At 37.7% G+C, this 21,569-nt stretch overlaps 1 non-coding gene across 1 annotated transcript; it reads left to right on the plus strand.

Annotated features, from left to right (window-relative positions):
• The first annotated feature begins 963 nt into the window (after positions 1-963).
• On the plus strand, positions 964-1,155 carry LOC144457369 (U2 spliceosomal RNA). Its single transcript, XR_013486673.1, has one exon. It is a non-coding gene; the product is annotated as a U2 spliceosomal RNA (small nuclear RNA).
• Positions 1,156-21,569: the final 20,414 nt, after the last annotated feature.

Raw genomic sequence — 21,569 nt, forward strand, 5'->3', positions numbered from 1 at the left:
CAATATATATATATGTATACATGTATGCATTTCAGTGTAAGTAGACAATAAGTTGGGCCCAGAATTAAACAGAAAAAATGGCCTGATTGCCTTTAGGAAATTGCAAAGCTTCTTTAAAGATCCCAAGTTTCTCCTATAAGCAAAGACCCATTATTTTAATAACCATATTTTACCAGTATTATTATACTATATTATATTAGACATGGAACGTAACAGTTTATGAAGAACTAAAAATTAATATGGCACAAAGAACAATAAAGAGGCATATAGTTGATGTAAGAAATCTGCAGCATATAATCAGTGAGGAACTTTTGAAGAACAGAAGTAAAAGATATCATCAGGGAAATGTATGACGTGAAGAAAAGATGGATTAGACACATTGTAAGAACAAGAGATGACAGGTAAACAGCTTAAGTGCTCCATTGTTATCTTTACAACGTCAGGAGAAGTCAAAAAAGGACTTAAGCACATTGAGTGGACTTCCTGTCATGAATTAATGGGAGTACATGGACAAGAGTCACAGAGGATGGGTAGGCGTGGATGGTTTGGGATCTGCACTGTTGAAGATAACATCCAAATCTATGAAACAACAATTCTGCTTTTAGAGGTTTGAGTATTTGAATACAGATCACCTAGCGAAAGAGAAAGTGGATGAGGCTTCATGAAATGAATCACAACAAATCAGGCACAGAGCCATGATTTATTATTAATGGATGGCTTCAATTGCCCAGTCATCTGCTTGAGTTTTTACTTTGCCAAGAGTATAGTAGTTAATAATTTTTTTTTACTTTCCTTGATGATTATTTTATCTCAAAAATATGGAGGAATCATGAGAATGAGAACAAGAAGGAATTCTACTTTGTATCTGACCCTCACCTACAGGGGAAAAAAACCTTGTTGCTAGGGTGGAAATGAGGGGAACCTTGAAGAAGGTGATTGTTCCATTTTAAAATCTATATGGAGATCACTTCTCAGCCTTTTGGCTAAGATCAAGTGTAGTATCTCTTCTTATTAGTAATATCTATATAGAGGAGAGGAAAGCCAGGCGTAGCTTTAAACGCACCTTGTAGTACAGATTTCAAAAGGCTCAGAGAAAAGATAGATTTGGTCACATGTATAGTCAGTTCTGCTATAACTGGGTTTTGAAAACTTAAATTTGTTCCAACTTTGAGAATAATGCAAGTTTTGAATTTGATTCTTCTTGATGTCTCCCTCAAGAAACAGCAAAAGAACTAAAAAAATTGCCACTATAAACCCACAAGCTGCATTCTTTCTAATACCCACTTCCACAAAACAAACTTCAGGTCTTTGTCAAGGTAAAGTCAAGATAAAGGTTAATTTATTGTATATCTTTTGGTGCTGTAGAAGCTGTGAATGGAAAGGACTAGTTAGCCCTACCAGTCCTCCACCCTATGGCCTCTGGCTAGAGGTCCTTGAGTTAACTTCTGCCCAACTTGTTCCTGAAGCTTAGGGTTATGGACATGGCCATTATCATTGTAGTATTTTACGTATTCATTTAACGTGCATAAAATTGTGCTACCATTTTTATTAGGTTCTTGTATACTTTTTACATGTCACTGATGAAGTTTGTGCCCCAACCCTATTTTCTCCATCAGCTCTGTAGTTTTTATTGTGTGATTGTGCACAGCTCAGTGCTTTTTGGGAATGCATATTTCCATTATAGCAGAACTGCCTGTACCAGAATTCTCCTGGGTAACCTAACTCAGGAGAAATGGAAAGCTCTCAAGAATGAAAATCTGAAGACGCAGAGAAAAACAGTTCTTATGGAGAAACAAAAAGAAAATTATCACAAGAGATTGTACTGATTTGGACACGCAGGGAATTTGCCAACCAATGTAGATTTTAGACAATTAAGAAGGTGGAGGTAAGGGCAGGTAGGAAGGAGTGATCAAAGTGTGACATGTTAAGAATAGTATTAGGATTGCTAAAGCTGTGGAGGAGCTGAGGTTGCTGAGGAAAGCCAATAATGAACCAAAAAAACCCCCACAAAAACCCAACAACACTTCTTTCCTCTCACGTTCTTTGGTAATATTTGGAGCATTTCTTGCTATTCTGAGGTGATAATGGGTAACCAGGTTTAGACAGAATTTCATTCAGTCACCTAATGCTGGACTTGGGAAGACCAAGTTCAAATACCATCTTTGAAGTCTATTAGCTGTGTGACCATGTCAAGCCACTTAACCTTTCTCATCCTTACTTTTCTCATCTTTAAAATGAAAGTATTGCTGTTGGTGGAGTTGTGAACTGATTCAACTATTCTGTAGAGCAATTTAGAACTATGTCCAAAGGACTATAAAACTATGAATGTCCTTTGATCCAGCAATACCACAGCTAGATCTGTATCCCAAAACAGATAAAAAACAAAAAAGGAAAAGGACTTATGTGCACAAAAAGTATTTATAGCAGCTCTTTTCTGGGGGGCAAAGAACTAGAAATTGAAGGGATACTCATCAGTTGAGGAATGGTTGAACAATTTGTGATATGTGATTATGATGGAATACCATTGTACTATAAGAAATGATGAGCAGGATGCTCTTAGAAAAACCTGGAAAGACTTGCATGGGCTGATGCAAAGTGAAATAAATGTACTGTGTACAAAGTAAAAGCAATATTGTAAGGTGATCAGCTATGAATGACTTAGCTATTCTTAACAATACAATCCAAGACAACTTTGAAGGACTTGTGATGAAAAATGCTATCTATCCCTAGAGAAAGAACTGATGGTGTCTTAATATAGATTGAAACATACTTTTTTAAATTTTTCTTGAGGTTTTTTGGTCTGTTTTCTTTCACAACATGACTATTATGGATATGGTTTGCATTACTACACATGTACAACCTATATAGAATTGCTTGCCTTCTCAATGGAAAGTGGGAGGGAGAGAGGAAGGGAGAGAATTTGGAACTCAAAGTTTTAAAAAACAAATGTTAAAAATTGTTTTTACATGTAACTGGGGAAAATAAAATCCTAAAAAAAACCCCATGCCTGATAAAATGCAAGTGTTAGACCGTCTAGATGACCTCTTAAGGACATTTCCAGATCTAAATATATTAGAATATTTCTGTTTCTTTCTGTTTAAAATCTAAATTGATCAGTGAACTTCCTATGCTTACACATTGGTCTCTTTAGACAACCATATTTTCTCTTCCTCATTGGAATTGTTTCTCTTTGTATCTTCAAGAATTGATTTTTGAAGACTCATGATGGAAAATGCTATCCACATCCAGAGAAAGAATCATGGAGTCTGAATGCAGATTGAAGCATATGATTATCTCTTGTTTATTGTTTTGGTTTTTTCTTTCTCATGGTTTTTCTCTTTTGTTCTGATTCTTCTTTCACAACATGACTAATGTGGAAATATGTTTAATATGATTGTACATGTATAGCTTATATCAGATTGCATGCCATTTTGGGGAGGGGGAAGGGGAAGGAAGGGGAAAAACTTAGAACTCAAAATCCTATAAAAGTGAATGCTGAAAACTAAAAATAAATAAATTAATCTTTTATTTATTTATTATTAATTTATTTTGAATTATCAACAATCACTTTCATAAGCTTTTGAGTTTAAAATTTTTCTCCTCCTTCGTCCCCACCTCCAAAAATGGCATGCAATCTGATATAGGTTATACATATACAATCCTACAAATAAGCTCTTTTTGTGGTGGCAAAGAATTGGAAATTGAGGGGATGCCCATCAATTGGGGAATGGCTGAACAAGTTGAACAGGTAGATTTCAGAAAAGCCAGGAAAGATTTACATGAACTGATGCTGAGTGAAGTGAGCAGAACCAGGAGAATGCTGTACATAGTAATAGCAACACTGTGTGATGATCAACTATGATACACTTACCTCTTCTCAATAATATAATGATCCAAGACAATTCCAAAAGACTCATGATGGAAAATGCTATCCACATCCAAGGAAAGAACTATAGAGTCTGAATGCAGATCGAAGCATACTATTTTCTCTCTTTTTTTTCCTTTCTCATGGTTTTTCCCTTTTGTTCAGATTCTTCTTTCACAACATGACTAATGTGGAAATATGTTTAACATAAAAAAAATTGATTTTTGAGAACTTTCTATCCTTTCAGGGGTGACTTCCCCTTGTAGAATGTTTGCCTATGCTTTCTCTGATCCTTATGAAATCTGCACTTTCCAAATTTAGTACACATGCTAAACTATGTTTATCTTTCTTCTCTTTATCTATTAAATATTTAAAAGAGAAATTGAAGATCCTTCACAAAGTTCCCATCAATTTTACTTCGGCAACCAGTTTATAGGGTCATAAATCTGAAGCTGGAAGGAATCTCAAAGACCATATACTTCAATTCTTTCCTTTTACATTTGAGAAGTGACCAGCCCAAGGTCATACAGGTAGGAAGTGACAGAGATAGGATGTGAATCCAAGTCCTCTGACTCCAGCATTAGCATTACTTCTGCTATACCATGCCTTGGTGTAAAACAGGTCATCAGTTCTCCCTAATTGCTTCTTTCACTTTTTGAAGGATAAAATGTTCATTAATGTAAGCCAGAAAATTATTAGCTTCTCTCCTTTTGACAGAGAGAAAAAGGTCTAGCAGATTAGCAGATGCCTAGAAATTGAAGTTCATCATTATTGTAGCTTGTATGATTCTGTCTATTCGCCTGTGAGGAATCCATAATAGTTACCCCCTGGGTTCAAGGTATTCCTTGGGTCCATATCATAATTATGGGTCAAAATCATAACTCATGAATCTCTATAATTATGTTTACTTTTTTCTTCAGTAAGCTAAAAGACAACCAATTAATAACAAAGGTATTTAATAACATAGTATAGTAAGAAAAATCCCAGTAAAGCAGCCCACCCCCCAATAAAACTATGTACTGTCTCCCAAAAATACACACACTTTCAGTAGGGAGAGTGAACTTACATAAGAATAGTGAACATCAGTGGCCATACACATGGAGAGACAACTCAAACTTCTGATTCTATAAAGCCACTAAGGTTTTCTGGTGATATAATTTTCAGCTTTCCACTGGGAGCGATATCTGTACTTGGTACCCTGCTTTAGGTCCCTGCTGGTGTTATAGTGGCTGCTGGTGATTTGCAGCTATGTAGCCTCAGTTAAGCACAACTCTGCTATTCTTTAGTAGTCTCATGCTGGCTAGTGGGTGCTATAGTTTGAATCAGGCAGCACTGCCTGCTTCCAGCTTCATGTCTTCAGGGCTAACAAAGGCCATCTCATCTCAAGTCTACTGAAAGTTTAGTTGGTTGAACTTTTTTCCCTGACATGAGTAGGTGGAACACTTTTTAGTTATAGCAGTTAAAGGATCTCTCTTATTGTCTTTCTGCAGAATTTGCCTCCAAAGTGAAATTAAAACCTAACCCTTTCTATATCTAGGAAACTGGTTCATTCATAGGTCTTCAGTCAATCTTTGTTGCAGAGCTCCACCCTAAACTAACATAAACCAGGCCCTGTACTAAGATTTCCTTTCCTTTCTTAATTCCTTCCTTAGGCAGAGATCAAAATTTTCTGATTTAGACAACTATCTCACTTAGGGTTGGATATTCCCAAGATCCTCTCTTGTTCTCTTGTTTAGCATGCAAGTGAAATTGAACCAGAACAGAATACAAGACAAGATTTCCCACCTACATAGTCACATTCTTGCCTTTATTAGGCATATCTGTCAGCAGCAAAACCTCTTAGCTTTGGTGCCATGTTTTGGCTGGTGAAAAACCTCACTGTCTGCCTGCACTCAAATCATGCTTCCATGCCAGGGCTGTTAGCCGTGTCCTGAACTTCTCATCTATTTTCCTTTTTGATTCATGTAATTTGCAGTAATAAAGAAAAAAAAGGTTTCTGAGGAAAACTTTCCTGGAGACTTTCCTGGAGCACAGATGACAAGGAGAAAGCAGAAGAGTCCAACACATTGTCTGAGGAAAGCTCCTATAAAACATAAAAGAGTATTTAGGAGTGAACTGAAGGTTCGGGGTGGTGGTGAAGGGTCCTGTAGAAGATATCAAATAACAATGACAATAATCCAAAGAACTCACATTGCTATTTCACTTTAAGGTCTGCAAAGAGCTCCCTTCATAATAATTCCATAGAGGTGGCTTAATTCGGTGGAAAGAGTGATGGCTTTGGAGTCAGAGGACCTTGGTTCAAATAATGGCTCTGGAACTATCAGTGTGACCTTGGCTAAGTCATTTAGCATCTTTAGGCTTTAGTGTCTCATCTGTAAATTGAAGGAATTGGACTGGATTGAGTGCCTAAGGTCTTTTCCAGCTCTAAATTTGTGGTTCTAAGGAAGAACAGGTTATGTTTGTGCGAAATGAATACTAGGGAAGTCAGACACGTTTAGTTGATATTTTGGTTCTTTTTTTTTTAAGCTTATAGTATAGTAATTAAATATGTGTATACATAATGACTTTAGTTGAATTCAAGCAGCTAATTTGTTGTGATTTCAAGTCACCAGGAGTGAGGAGGAGTGGAGAGGAGAGGAGAGGAGAGGAGAGGAGAGGAGAGGAGAGGAGAGGAGAGGAGAGGAGAGGAGAGGAGAGGAGAGGAGAGGAGAGGAGAAGAGAGGACAAGAGAGGAGAGGAGGAGAGAGGAAAGGAGAGAAGAAGAGAGGAGAGGGGAGAGGAGAGAAGAAAAGAAAAGAGAAGAGAGAGAGGAGAAGAGAGGAGAAGGGAGGAGAGGAGAGAAGTGGAGAGGAGAGAAGAGAGAGGGGAGGATGAGAAGGGGAGATAGAGAGGGAGAGAGAGAAAAAGGGGAGGGAGTTAAAAATTTGTTAAGTTCTGTTATTCTCTGAATTTCTTGCTTAGTTCTGCTTCTCTGTGGTCACTACTTCAGCACAGGAAGCAATTTTGCAAGCATTTTATATGGCTATGAGCCCTGTATGAGTCAATTGGATTGCTTTTTTTTTTATCATCTCTCTAGCAGTTTATAGAGCAGCCTAACCCTTCTCTCATACTGCATCATGACAAACAGTCTTAAATTCTGTCCTTTTGAGGAAGAGTGCATAAGAGAAAAATACCAAAGCATCTCCCTGCATGAGATCAGGGTAGAAAATTAGTACCAAACACTTTTTTTTCCTCTTTTAAAATCGTCCTCTGTATGACTAAGGCAGATATGCAACCAGGCAGATTCAAACAATAGCAGTTCTTGAATATCTGTGTTTTTCCCCCTGTATTGTGCTTTGTTCTTCTGGTTTTTTGTGTGTGTGTCTTAGATTGGCACTGCCATTTTTCTAATTAATTTAAATTGCAAATACCTTTTCCAAGTGGAAAACATTTTCTGTGAAAATTTACCAGAAAGTCATTAGGCCATTTGAAACCTAGTTTATATCATATCAATCCAATCTAGCACTCTAGCTATGCTAAATAGAAAGCATAAGTTATGCAAATGAAACTAATGGCATGGAAAAACCAAGACAATAGAAAGTCCAAAAATATTTATTATTGCCTTTAGGGGTAGCAGATTTACTTTTCTAACTATGTATTGATTAACTACTATTAACATTCACTTGTATTCCTTGAGTACCTACTAACTTGGGGGGGGTAGGGGGAGAGCATGCAATTACATTCCCACTCAAACACTAGTAGTAGTAGTAGTAGTAGCATCAGCAGCTAGCGTTTATATAGTACTATGTGCCAGGCTCTGGGCTAAGCATTTTATAAATATTATCTCAATTGAACCTCACAATAATTCTGGGAGGTAGGTGCTATTATTATCATCCTCATTTTACCATTGAGGAAACTGAGGCAGATGAGGTTAAGTGACTTGACCAGAGTCACATGGCTAAGTCTCTGAGACTGAATTTGAACTCAGGTCTTCTTGACTCCAGGCATTCTGTATTAATGGCAGCAATATTTCTTCCACGAAATTACGTGTGTGATAATCTCTCTTATTGTCTTTCTGAGGAGTTCACCTCCAAGGTGAAGTTAAAACCTAACTCTTTCTCTATAACTAGGAAATGACTCATTCATAGGTTTTTGTCTCAGGTCAACTTCTATCATAGAGCTCCACCCTAAAGATTACAAACCTAAAGATTACACCCTAAAGATATACAAACCTTGAGAAATACAGAATAAACTGGAGATGATATTAGAGATAAGGCATGATTTTAAAGTGGGATTGGAAAAGGCTTCCTCTAGGGTGGGAGATTAAATAGGACTTGAAGGAAGTCAGGGAGGGTAAGAGGTGGAAATGAGGAGGGAGATCATTTCAGGCATGGGTAACAGCCAGTGAAAATTACCAAAGTCAGGAGGGAGAGTGTCTCATTCAAGAAACAGCAAGAAGGCCAGTGTCAGTGGATTGCAGACTATGTGAGGGTGAGTAAAGCATGAGAAAAATAGGAGAGGGCCAAGTTATGAAATCCTTTGAATGCCAAATAAAGGATGTTACATTTGATTATGAAGATGATAGGGAGCCATTGGAATTTATTGAATAGGGAGGTGACATGGCCAGATTCACTTTGACAGCTGAGTGGAAGATGGACCTGTATGAGGAGACACTTGAGGCAGGAAAACGTGCCAGAAGGCTGTTGTAACAGTTCTTGCAATAGGTGTGAGGTGATGACGACCTGTACAGGGTGGTGGTAATGTCAGAAGAGAGATGGAAAGGTGAGAGTTGTTGCAAAGGTAGTATTGATAGGGCTTAGTAACAGATTGGATATGTGAGGTGAGACAAAGGTGGAATCAAGGATGACATCTTGGTTGAAAGACTGTAGTGTTCTTGACAGTAATCAGGAAATTAAGAAGAAAAGAGGATTGGGGGGGGATAATGAATTCATTCTTGTACATGCTGGGCATATTAAAATTTTCTATTGGCCATCCAGTTTGAGATATCCAATAGGCAATTGGAGAGGTAATACTGGACATGAGGAAAGAGGAAGAGCAGATCTGGGAATCATGTGTATAGCAATGATAACTGAATTTATGGGAGCTGATGAAAATACCAAGTGAAATAATATGGAGGGAGAAGAAAAGAGGGCCTAGGACAGAGCCTTGGAAGGACACTCCAGTTAGTGACCATGACTTCGATGAAAATCAAGCAAAGGAGACTAAGAAGGAGTAGGGTAGTGAGAAGTATTAGACAGGTTGGGGAGAACCAGGAGAGAATTATGTAATGAAAACCTAAAGAGAAGAGGATATCAAGGAGGAGAATTATTGACAGAGTCTAGAGCTTCAGAGAGGTCAAGAAGGATGAGGCTTGAGAAAAGCCCATTGGATTTTATAATTAAGAGATTATTGTTGGGACAGCTAGGTGGCACAGTGGATAGAGCACTGGCCCTGAAGCAGGACCTGAGTTCAGATCTGACCTCAGACCAAACACTTGACACTTAGTAGCTGTGTGACCCTGGGCAAGTCACTTAACCCCAATTGCCTTAAAAAAAAGATAGAGATTATTGTTAACTTTGGAAAGCAAAGTTTCAGTTAAATGATGAGGTTAGAAACCACACTACAGTGAGTGAAGAAGAGAATGAAGGGAGAAGCAGGGGCACTGATTATAGGTAGCCTTCTCGTTTAGCCACAAAAAGGAGAGATAGAGATGATAGCTAGCAGAGAGAGATGGATCAAGTGAGCAGTTTTTTGAGGATGTGAGAAACATATTTATAGGAATTAGGAAATAACCAGGAGACAGGGAGAGATTGAAGATTCCTGAGAGAGCAGGGATGATAGAGAGGGCAATCTGTTGGAGAAGATGAGATCGAATACAATCACTTGTACATGTAGAAGGTTAGCCTTGGTAATAAGAAAGACCACCTTGTTGTGTGAGATAGGAGTAAAGAGGTAGTGGTGGAAGTTAAGTGAAAGTGAGATGAGGAGGAAAAGGTAAGAAGGAGCTCTCAGAGAATGGCCTCTTTTTTTTTTAAGTGTAAACTGAGGAAAGAATCTCAACCCAGAGGATGAGAGAAGCCATGGAAAGTCTGAAGAGGGATGAAATAAATTGGAAACGGTGCTATGATGAGTAGGATAGTGAATTGTTTAGGAATGTGTAAAAAAGATTGCCTTGTTGCAGTGAGGGCCTAGCTGAGATTATGGAACATAAATTTGTACTGGATTCCATCAAAATGGATGGTGGAATGTGAACGATGATGGCTTGTGAAAGAACTAAGGGATAGAGGAATTAGAGATCACAGTGAGGATAAGGAACATGGTTTGGGCAGATTATAGTTCTTCCATACACCTGTGTTTTATGTGGTTTTTAAATAAAAGATGTATTTTTGAATAGGCATTGTTTATCTCTGTTTTTCTGTTCTTGACTTTTTAAAGTAAGCTTTATTTATTTACATAATTTCTCCCCCTTTTCACAGATAATTTACTGCTAAAGTGGGAACTTTGGGAGATAATTCTGATAGTGCCCTTACATCTGAATTTGGTATCTGACTCAGCCAAAAAAAAAAAGTACAGCTTTCTCCTTCTTTTATTTCTCCCTATCAGTACCAGAAAAGTCTTGAATAATCAGAACTTCAAAGAAGAAAATTTTAAACATATTTTTATTTATTTTGTTAGAAATTTCCCAGTTACATGTAAGAAAATTTTTAAGATTCAGTTTTTAAAATTATGAGTTCCAAATTCTCTCCAAGGCAAGCAATATGCTATCAGATAATCAGAATTCAAAGGACACTGATCCCTACCAGCTGCTAAAGCCATACCTATCCCAATCATTTTGCATTAAAAAAAAATATGGCTATATCCTTTCTGATAGAATTTAAGCCCCTTGAGGGCAAGAACTGTCTCTTTTTTAAAATGTTGTATCCTCAGTGACTAAATCAGTGCCTGACTCATAGTAGGTACTTAATAAATGCTTGTTGATAGATAGATAACTATTTAAGTATGATTGGATTATATTTTAAATTCCTAGGTTGAGACATGAGGTATTTGGGTTTTTTAACTTTAATAGTCCATAACTTAAATATATCAGGAAGAACTGAGATTTAAGATTTTATTTTCATTTCTATAGAGAACATGAAAATCCTATTCCTTCTCAGTAGCAACAAAGAAATACTATTTAAATCCCTGGATCTCAGAAATTTTTTTCTCTATAATAAGGAGAATGACTTTCAGATTGGAAAGGAGATAACAAAAATAGTTAATAGGAAATTGAAACCAAAAGTAAGTGGGGGGGCAGGGATTAGGGAGTACCTATATGTTTTCTATTAGTTCAAGTCAGTTGGCTCAGAATAATATACCAGGTTGCAAATGTGATTACTAAGCCATTATTGCTGATCTTTCAGAATTGTGGTGAGCTAGAAAAGTACCTCAACACTGGAGTTGGCCAAATGTGCCAATTTTTGAAAAAGGGAAGAAGTTAGGCATATGACACATCAAACTATTAGCCTTCAAACCCAAAACTTATGGAGTTTGAGCAATGTTCTAATTTTTTTTTAAAAAAAGAGAAGTTAGATTTGTCATACAAATAGGTATGAGCTTAAACTGAACTCCTGACAAAAAATCTCTAATAGATTATTAAAGAGATAATTTGTGAGCCTGAGAAAAGGAAGAAGAGATGCAATGGATGCATTGAGAAGTTATGAATAGACCTATACCTTAAAGAGATCAAAGAAGGAAGAAAAGGACACAAACACATACGCAAAGAAGTGGGAACTAAGAGGAGTGTGTGTGTGTGTGTGTGTGTGTGTGTGTGTGTGTACACATGCATGCAGGTGTGTGTCTTTTCCTCAACTGGGGAATGGTGGAACAAATTATGTTGTACAAACATAATGGAATATTATTGTTTTATAAGAAATAATGAAAAGAATCCTTTCAACCAATCAATAAACATTAAGTACCTACTATGTGCCAGGCACTGTGCTAAACTCTGGGAATACAAAAAGAGGCAAAAGACAGTCCCTGCCCACAAGGGGCTGACAATCTAATGGGGAGCCAATATGCAAACAAACATATACAAAGTAATCTATATGCAGGATAAATGGGAAATAATCAATAGAGGGAAGGCAGCAGAATTAAGAGGAATTGAGGAAGGCTTCCTATAGAAGATGGGATTTTAATTGGAACTTGAAGGAAGTCAGGGATGTCAGTAGTCATAGTGGAAGAGGGAGAATATTCCAGGCATGAAGGAGAATGTACAGAATCAGAGATGAGCTGTCTTGTTCATGGAATAGCCAGGAGGCCAGTGTCACTGAATCGAAGAGTATGTGTCAAGGAGTAAGGTATAAGAAGACTGAAAAGGTAGGAGGGGGCTAGATTATGAAGAGCTTTGAATATCAAACAGCATTTTGTATTTGATCCTGGAGGCAATAGAAAGTCCCTGGAGTTTATTGAGTAGGGGAGTGATATGATCCAACCTACACTTCAGGAAAATCACTTTTAGTGGCTGAATGGAGGATAGATTGGAATGAAGGGAGACCTGAGATAGGTAGATCCACCAGCAGGTTATTCTAATAATCCAAGTGTGAGGTGATGGTGGCCTACACTAGAGTGGCAGTAATGTCAAAAAAGAGAAGGAGCATATTCAAGAGGTGTTGCAAAGGTGAAATGGACAGGCCTTGGCAACAGGTTGGACATGGGGGGCAAGAGATAATAAAGAATCCAGAATGATTCTTAGGTTATGAGCCTGAGGGATTGAGAAGCTAGTGTTGCCCTCTACTGTAATAGAGAAGGTAGAAGGTGGGGAGAATTTAGGGAGAAAATAACAAGTTCCATTTTAGACATATTGAGTCATCCTCCTGGAAAGACAGAGAAATTTGGACTGGATGATAGTAGACTTAAAGACTGAGTTGGAAAAGACCTTGGTGATCATCTTCAGTGAGGTAGATTGACTGAGCAGACCAAAAAGTAATGACAAATGTCAATATGAAGGATTTCTGATGAAGAGTCCCAGGGATCTATCCTTGGTCTGGTGTTTTTCAAAACATTCACCATTGACTTGGATGAAGATGTAGATGACATGGTCATCAAATTTGTAGATATGAAGCTGGAGGGATAGTTAATACATTGGATGTCAAAACTAGCTTCCAAAATTTTTTATAGATTAGAATTAGCTGTTAAAGAAAACAAAGTAAAATTTAATAGGTATAAATGTAAAAGCCTTATAACTTATCTTGAAAAAAAATCAATTAAATATAAGTTTAGAACTGGGGAGATGTGGCTAGAAAGCAGCTCTTGTTAAATATGCCAGAGAGTGTTAGTAGATCTCAAGCTCAATATGAATTACTAGTGTGACATAATAACCAAAACGTTGATATAGCATTAATAGAAGTATAGTGTTTAATGTGAAGGTGAATGTTCCACTCCATTCTGTTCTGATTAAACTATATCAAGAATTATGAAATTAAATGAGATAATGTATGCTTTATAAACTAAAATGGACCTAAGATGGAGTGAATTTCAAACTCTGAATTCCCCACATGGCTCAACTCCTTCTGTCATCTTTCTCCGAGAAATTCCAGGTCCAAACATCTGAGCTGGTGGATTCTGGGGTTGTGTATCCATGGCAACAAGGACTACACTAACATCAAATCTGTCTTGAGCCAAGACTCAAGATCTGTTCTATTGAATAAAGCACTAGAAATAGGAAGTACACAATCGAGCAGCTGTTTTACTTAAGCAGTGGCACAAAGAAACACAACGGGAGTTGCTCCCCAGGGCCTTCCGTAGCTTATAAAAATGCCCTCAGCGACCATCACAGAAGTAAAAGTTTGTGCCACCAGATGTGAGGAGATCTGGAGGGATTGGAGAGACAGTCCCATATGCTCCTCAGAGAGGCCTTTCTCTTCCATACAGCTGAAGGACACACGACAATTGAGGGCCTGCATCTCACCTGTCGAGTATCTGAAGACAGCTAACATGTGCTACCTGAACCTTCCCTTTGCTGTCTTAAACAACTCCAGTTCTCTCAACTGATTCCCATACGGCATGGACTTGAGGCCCTTCACCATTCTCATTGCCCTGCTTGGACTATATTTCAAATGATTAACATCCTTCTTAAACTGTAAGTTCCTTGAGGGCTGGAACACTTTTTGGTTTTGCGTTGTTTTTGTATTCCCAACATGTAGCACAGTGCCTTGAGTGAACATAATGGGTGCTTAACAAATGCTTTTTTTTTTACAAGGCAATCAGGATTAAGCGACTTGCCCAGGGTCACACAGCTAGTGAGTATCATGTAAATGGAGCTGGATTTGAACTCAGGTCCGCCTGATTCCAGGACCAGTGCTCTATCCAACAAATGTTTTTTTGATTGGGTTGAACTGAGAAGGTGACCAGAATGGGGAAGGGATATATAAGAATCAGAAATAGAAATATTTAGCTTATATCAAGGTAAGACTTGGGGGACATGATATTAGTCTTTAAATATTTTAAGGACTATGATATAGAAGAGGGATGATATATCATGCTTGCTCCAGGAGGTCAGAAGTAGGATCAGTAAGTAGAAGCTAATGGGAAATAGATTTTGGCTCAACATGAGGAAAAACTGTTTAGCAATTAGATTTCTCTACAAATCAAATGGGCTGTCTGAAGGGATACCAGATTCTCTACCCCTGTAGATCTTCTAGCAATCCAAACGACATCTTCTAAGAGATGCTGTAGAAAGCAATATGACTTAGGATTTAGGTAGGGCTCTGACTAGATAATCTTGGGCTATGATTCTGTGATTCCATAAAGGGAACAGTGGGAGAAATCCTTAAGAAGTAGAAAATAGTAGTAAACACAGGTGATTTTTATAAGCCTTTAAAGATAAACATGATCAAAACTCATATCCATTTGTACCAGTTAAGGAAATAATTTTCCAACTCTATTCCCTAATCAATCAATAAGCATTTATTAAGCACTCACTATGTTCCAAGACCTGGGGAGCTTACATTCTACTGGGGGGAGGCAACAAGTTCATGTAGAACTTTTCTTTTTCTATTAAACACAGCAATAACAACAACTTAGCTACCATTTGAACTATGGAATTTTGAATGTTTCTATAATGAACACAAATACCCTAAATGGGAAGCCAAAGCTCAGTGAGATGAGCTTTGGGTATAGAGATTTTGGTGTACAAAATATCTTTTCTTTCAACAAGACATGATGATAGAGTCTGATGCAAATAATTTTTTTTTAAAGTTATCTTTTGCTCTTCTCTTCCTTGGTGGCTCTGAGGTCAAAATGAAGTTCAATCCCTTTGTGACCTCTGACCGAAGCAAGAACTTCAAGAGGCTCTTCAATGCCCCTTCCCACATACGGAGGAAAATTACGTCTTCTCCTCTTTCTAAGGAGCTGAGACAGAAATACAATGTCTGCTCCATGCCCATTCGAAAAGATGTTGAAGTCCGGGTTGTTCAAGGACACTACAAAGGACTGCAAATTGGCAAGGTAGTCCAGGTTTACTGAAAGAAATATGTGATCTACATTGAACGTGTGCAGTGGGAGAAGGCTAATGACACAACCATCCATGTGGGCATTCATCCCAGCAAGGTGGTTATCACAACTGGACAAAGATCGCAAAAAGATCCTTGAGCAAAAAGCCAAATCTTGCCAAGTAGGAAAGGAAAAAGGCAAATGTAAGGAAGAAACTATTGAGAAAAATGCAAGAGTAAAAAATTACATGGCTGTAATTAAATTTCTAGAATGAAAAAAATTATCTTTAAAGTGAAGTACCTATATTTGTGTTACTAACGGAAAAAAATAAATACCCAGAAGCAAAACTAATATTCTTAGGTGGAAAAACTCAAACTCAGATTAGTGATTTGAACACTTTCTTATTTCTAAAACATTGATATATTTCGCTAAAAAAATACAGCAGAAAGTATTGTTTCTATTAAAAGTATTAAGTAGAGGAATTCACAGCAAGTAGAAAAGACTTTAAAAATCATTTGCTGACATGTTGTACCTTTACTCTTATAGAATACACAAAGCGCCTGATGTAAAACAATCTAAAGAAAGGGATCAGTGTCTTGAAACTGCTAATGGGGCTGCTAAGTTGACAATCAGATTGCTGCCTTTTTGGGAGACAGGGGCCCCAGCCCCTCATTTACCTCTTGCTCTTTTTCCGTTTCTCTCTGGCCAGTTTTCCCCTTCCATAGCAATGCCAGCTGTTTTTTAATCCTATGCTAGGCAGATGACAGTACATCCTCCACCCACCATGATAGCTACCCTGGCCGCTGCAGCCATGTTAGGATGAAGAATGCACAACAAGGCCTCAGACTTCAGTTGGATCCATAAACAGGTGCACTGGGCCAAGCCTACTGGCCAAGTCAAAGAGGGAGGCTGGAATTTGGGGAGTGGGAGGACTTTAGTGCACATTAGGGGCCACTTTGATGTTGCTCTGCTCTAATGTTGTCTGGGAGAAAATTAGCCTTGGAGAAGCATAAGGCAAGGGGCTTGAGGCAAGCCCTTTGATGTTGTAATTAACGTCTGAATAGAGGATTTCATGTATGCTTTTAAATTAAGGTAGGCACCTAGGTAGTGCAGTAGATAGAGTGCTGGGCCTGAAGTTAGGAAGATTCGTCTTCATGAATTCAAATATGGCTTCAAACACTCCCTAACTGTGTGACCCTAAGCAAGTCACTTAACCTTGTTTGTCTCAGTTCCCTCAGGTGGAGAAGAAATGGCAAACCACTCCAGTACCTTTTCCAAGAAAACCCCAAATGGGCTCATGAAGAATCAGACAGGACTGAACAGCAACAACTTTTTCAACTTCTGTGCTTAGGCTGGTCCCGCAGAACTATTTGTTTTGCGTTAATCCTCAGCTGGGCATGTAGCTGGAGGATAGTGTATGTCTTATGGGTCAGTTACTAGGCCCGTGCCACTAGCAGGTTCTCTGCTAGCTTCCCAAGACTCATGATTCTCTTTCTAGCAGTGTGTGTGTGTGTGTGTGTGTGTGTGTGTGTGTGTGTGTGTGTGTGTGTGAAAGAGAGAGAGAGAGAGAGAGAGAGAGAGAGAGAGAGAGAGAGTGGGGGGGGGCTGTTTCAATAAATTGAAGAGGTAAGATATATGGTAGTAAGCTGAAATTATTTTTTCCCCTTGCTCATAGGGCTTTTTTTGAAGGGATCTGGAGGCAAGGTGATTGATTTCTTACTTCTTCCCAACTCCTTTGTTCTTTTCCCCAATGTAAGCCAAGGGTGTGTTTATCTTCTATTGATCTACATAAATTCTAAATTTTTGTATAAAATAAGAAAAAATTTGAAGTGTCACACAATTTCTGCAACATTGGTCTGGAGAGTCCTATAGGAAAAAGACTTATGCATTTGATGACTACCTCTTTTTTTTTTTTTTTACTGAACCTTCTTGTTTATTTTCTCCTTTGTATTTTAATGTGTCAAAATTATTTTGCTACTTAATTTGTAAACAACCTGAGGATAGGAACAGATTGTGTTTTATTTCATCTCTTTATTTCTCAGTGTTTACCACAGGTCTTTCACACAGCAAGTGCTTAATAAATGCTGAATTAAATTGCTCAATTCAGGATCTGTGATTACAAAGACCATACAGTAACTATAGGGTAAGTATTTTGGATGTACCTCATATCATTGAGACATAGAATCTCAGTTGGAAGGAACCTCAGAGATGATCTTGTCCAACCAGCATCTGAAAGGGAATCTGTCTCCACAACATTTTGGACATCTCTAATTAAAGAAAAGATTTTCTTCAAATTTTCCCCAATCTGCCTTTCAGTAATTCTTATATATTGATTTTAGTTTCTGCCCACTAGAATTATGCAAAACAAGCTTAATTCCATTCACTTTTATATTATAGTCCTTCAAATACTTGAAGACAACTTCCATGTCCCCCACTCTTTTCTCTTCACTAGGTTACACATTTACAATTCCTGCAAGTGACCTTCATATGTATGGTTTCAACTCCTCCCCATTTCCCTCTTCCCCACCACCCTGGTCATCCACCAGAATTTTGATGTCCCTACTAAAATAGGGCACCCAGAATTAACTTACTTATCCAGATGTATTCTGATCAAGACAAACAGCAGTACTATTTCCTTATTCTGGTCTCAAAAGTGAGGTCTAGTGGGAAAAAACAATGGATCTGGAGTCAAGGAACCAGGGTGAGAATCTCAGTTCTGTCACCTATTAACTTATATGACCTTCGGAAGTCCTTTTACTTCTCTGGGCCTTATGTCCTCATCTATACAATGAAAGAGTTCGACACCATGACCATTGACTAAAGCCCTTTCTAATTTTAAATCTATGATTCTGTAGCTATGTGATTTAATTAATTCAATCCAAGATTGTATGAGATTTTGTGGCAGATATATCATACTGTGACTGCTATTGACCTTGAAGTTCATCGAAATCCCCAGGTCTTTTTCAAATAAACTGCTTTCTAGTCATATGACTTCTGATACTTGTACTGTTGATTTTTTTTAATTTGAACATGAGACTTTACATTTATCCTTATTAAATTTCATTTTATTAGATTAAGCTAATCATTTGAGATATTTTTGGATTCTAATTCTGTCACATAATGTATCTTTCATCCCTTACAGCTTGTGTCATCTATAAATATACATTCCATTTATGCCTTCTTTCAAGTCATTGATGGAAATGTTGAATAGAACAAGGCAGATCCCTGGAGTCCTTCACTATAGACCTTGCTCCAGTCCATTAATGACTATACTTTAACAGTCAGATACTAATTCCTAAGGCCCCTTTCAGTTCTAACAGTCTATGAATTTATCATCCAATTCGCATTTCTCTATCAGTCCACAACAATATCAAGAGAGAATTTGTCAAATGCCTTGCTAAAATCTAGTTATATTATGCCTGTGGCATTCCCCTAATATGTTACACTAACAACCCTGCTTTTAAAAAAGGAAATGAGGTCATTCAGGCATGAAGTTCTAATACTGTTTCTTAGTGATTACCGCTTCCCTTTCTAAATGTTCACAAAGTAAGTCTTCTAAACTTTTGCCAGGAATAGAAATTAAGTTAACTGGTCTACATCTTGAGCTCCCACTGCTTTTAAAAATTCAAATAGGCATTTAGGCACTATCAATTTTTTAGCTAGTTTAGTACTTCCCAAACCATTCAATTCATTAAATATTTATTGACCACTTCCTATAGTCCAAGCAGTTGTTAGGCTTGTAGGTTTTATTTGACTTTCAGACATGGGTTACAAGATAATCTTTAATTTTATTGATTACTACATGATTTTACTGATTTACTACATGAAAAGCAGGTGCTGTGGAAGCACTTAGAGCTTGGTCAGACATCAGAGACAGCCAAGATCGTCTGCTGCATCCCAGGCCAATAACAAGTCCTGCCGCTGGATCCCAGTTGTCTTGACCTTTGTCTTGCCACTGGACTTCACTGGAAGAGAGAGTGAGGCTAACAACTTTGTGCAACTCTGCGTCGCTTAAATCCACTTCGTGCACAAGTCACCCTGTGATGTCATTGGTCCTCTTAGAAAAAGGACAAACAACAATCTTTTTCTAATTATTTTTCTGGCTTTTTGTTTTTTTACTAATCCTGATCTTAGTTCTGATAAGTTGATGGTATCAATATGTACAGATAGCTGATTTAGGGGTATCTTCAACATCAATAACAAGTCTTTTCCTGTTTATTAAAATATATTTCATTTTTATAATATTATATGGCTCTTCTCTGTCCATTCCTATCAATTACTTTTTCTCTCTCAAAGCACATGTTGTTGTCATAAAACCATGAGAGTTCTGTGTAATCTAGAAGCCTTTGGTTATTCATTCCTTGCTAGTGAACCATACTTTCCCATATATTCTTCCCCCTCTCAATGTTTACTCACCTTTACTTTGAAGCTACCAAATATCAGAATATATGTTGGTTTAATGTACTTTTATCAGGTTTTAATATAATTTCTCTGTCTCTTCATTTGCAGTAACCAGTATGGGTACAGAAGCTACAATTATTTTCATGGTTGTCTTTTTGCAAATACTTACTATTAGTAACAAAATATGGGATAACCAAATATTCCATGAAAAAATGGCCCTTGTTATTTTTGGTTGTACAATAAAACCCACTCCACTAACTCCTTTCTTAATCTCTCCAAAGAGTACTTATGAATCATCCTTCCATTTAGCTGCAACTTACTTCTTTCTTCTGGTTTTGTTTATAGCAAGAATTCCAAGATTGCTATGATTCAACTTCTCCAGTGATATAATAAAAATAATAGTTAACCTTTATATGATGTTTTACATGTGCTATCTCATTTTATACTCACAACAATTCTGTGAAGTAGGTGCTATTATTATCCCCATTTTACAGATAAGGAAACTAGGGATAAGATCGAGTAAATGACTTGACCAGGGTCACACAGGTAACAGATGTTTAAGTCAGGATTCAAACTCAGATTTCCTAACTCCAGGTCTATCCTTCTATTACACCATCCAGTTGCAAGGTCACTGGACAGTAATTTCACATTTAGAGTATTAACAAATTAAAGTTTATAAATGACCTAAAGACTGTGACTCTTAGCACCTCACCACTCTGCCACTCTCACTGTAGAGCTTACATTTCATTGGCATAGCTTTCAAGAGAACTCAGGGCCACTTCCATATCACTGTGGGATATGTTGAGTAGAACTGTCTGAATAATAATAACCTACCCAAAGCTATGTTCTAGCCATGTGGCCTGCATTCCAGTCGCCACTTCTGTCCTGGAACCCTGGGATCTGATACGCAAGCATTCACCTTATTATGTTCAGTCTCAGATTCACCATGCTGCTCTGGGTATCTCCACATCATGCCACTGAGTGTACCCCACCTACCCCACCTATCTTTCCACCTCTACGAGAACAGTAACAAAATCAACACTATCATTTCTGGGAAGAACATGTTAATGATTTATAACTCCAATCACTATTCCCTTTAACTTCCCTCTCTAAAACTCTGCTTCCTAGCCACCCCTCTTTTACATGTGTTGCCTTCCCCTATTAGAATCTAAACTCCTTGAGAGTAGGGATTGTCTTACTTATATTTTCATCCCCTACTTAACTCAGCATTTAGCACATAAAAAAAGCTTTAAAATGCTTTTTATTCATTCATTGAAAGCACAGCCTATTGTTAATGCCAGGAGGCATGTGACAAAAGCAGAGGCAAAATAGGGGAATTTCTAGCCAAGGAATTGTACAGCAGAGACTTCCCATGTGCAGCTGGAAAGGCCTGAAAGGAAACTTGACACGTTGGTGAACTTGACTCTAGTGATAGCATTGATTGCATTAGCACTCCAGACAGTATGTTGCAACTTCTCCTCAAGTCAAAGAACTAAATAGGGCAGCATGGATTTGCCAGCTGGTCCTATTCAAAGCTGTCATGATGATTGGCCTGACATGGAGGACAGTGGAGCCAGGTGCTCTCCTTCATATTCTTGTACCACAAGAAGCCAAGATATAATAGAACAAATGAGAAATACCAATATCCCAGTAACTGGAAATGCTTCAGTCAGTGGTCAGATAGTACTGACCACTACAGCAGGCAAACCATGAATGTATATGAGATAGACCAAAGATATGAATTCCTTTCATTATGAGCCAGTTACTATATCATAAAATTAGAAACAGATCTTACGGTTATAAGCAAGAGCTTTATACTGCTTTTAGTAAATTGTATCCTCAGTTCCAAGTCACA

The sequence above is a fragment of the Phascolarctos cinereus genome, unplaced genomic scaffold (assembly GCF_003287225.1).
Source record: "Phascolarctos cinereus isolate Bilbo 61053 unplaced genomic scaffold, phaCin_HiC Scaffold_4;HRSCAF=312, whole genome shotgun sequence".
Taxonomy (NCBI): domain Eukaryota; kingdom Metazoa; phylum Chordata; class Mammalia; order Diprotodontia; family Phascolarctidae; genus Phascolarctos; species Phascolarctos cinereus.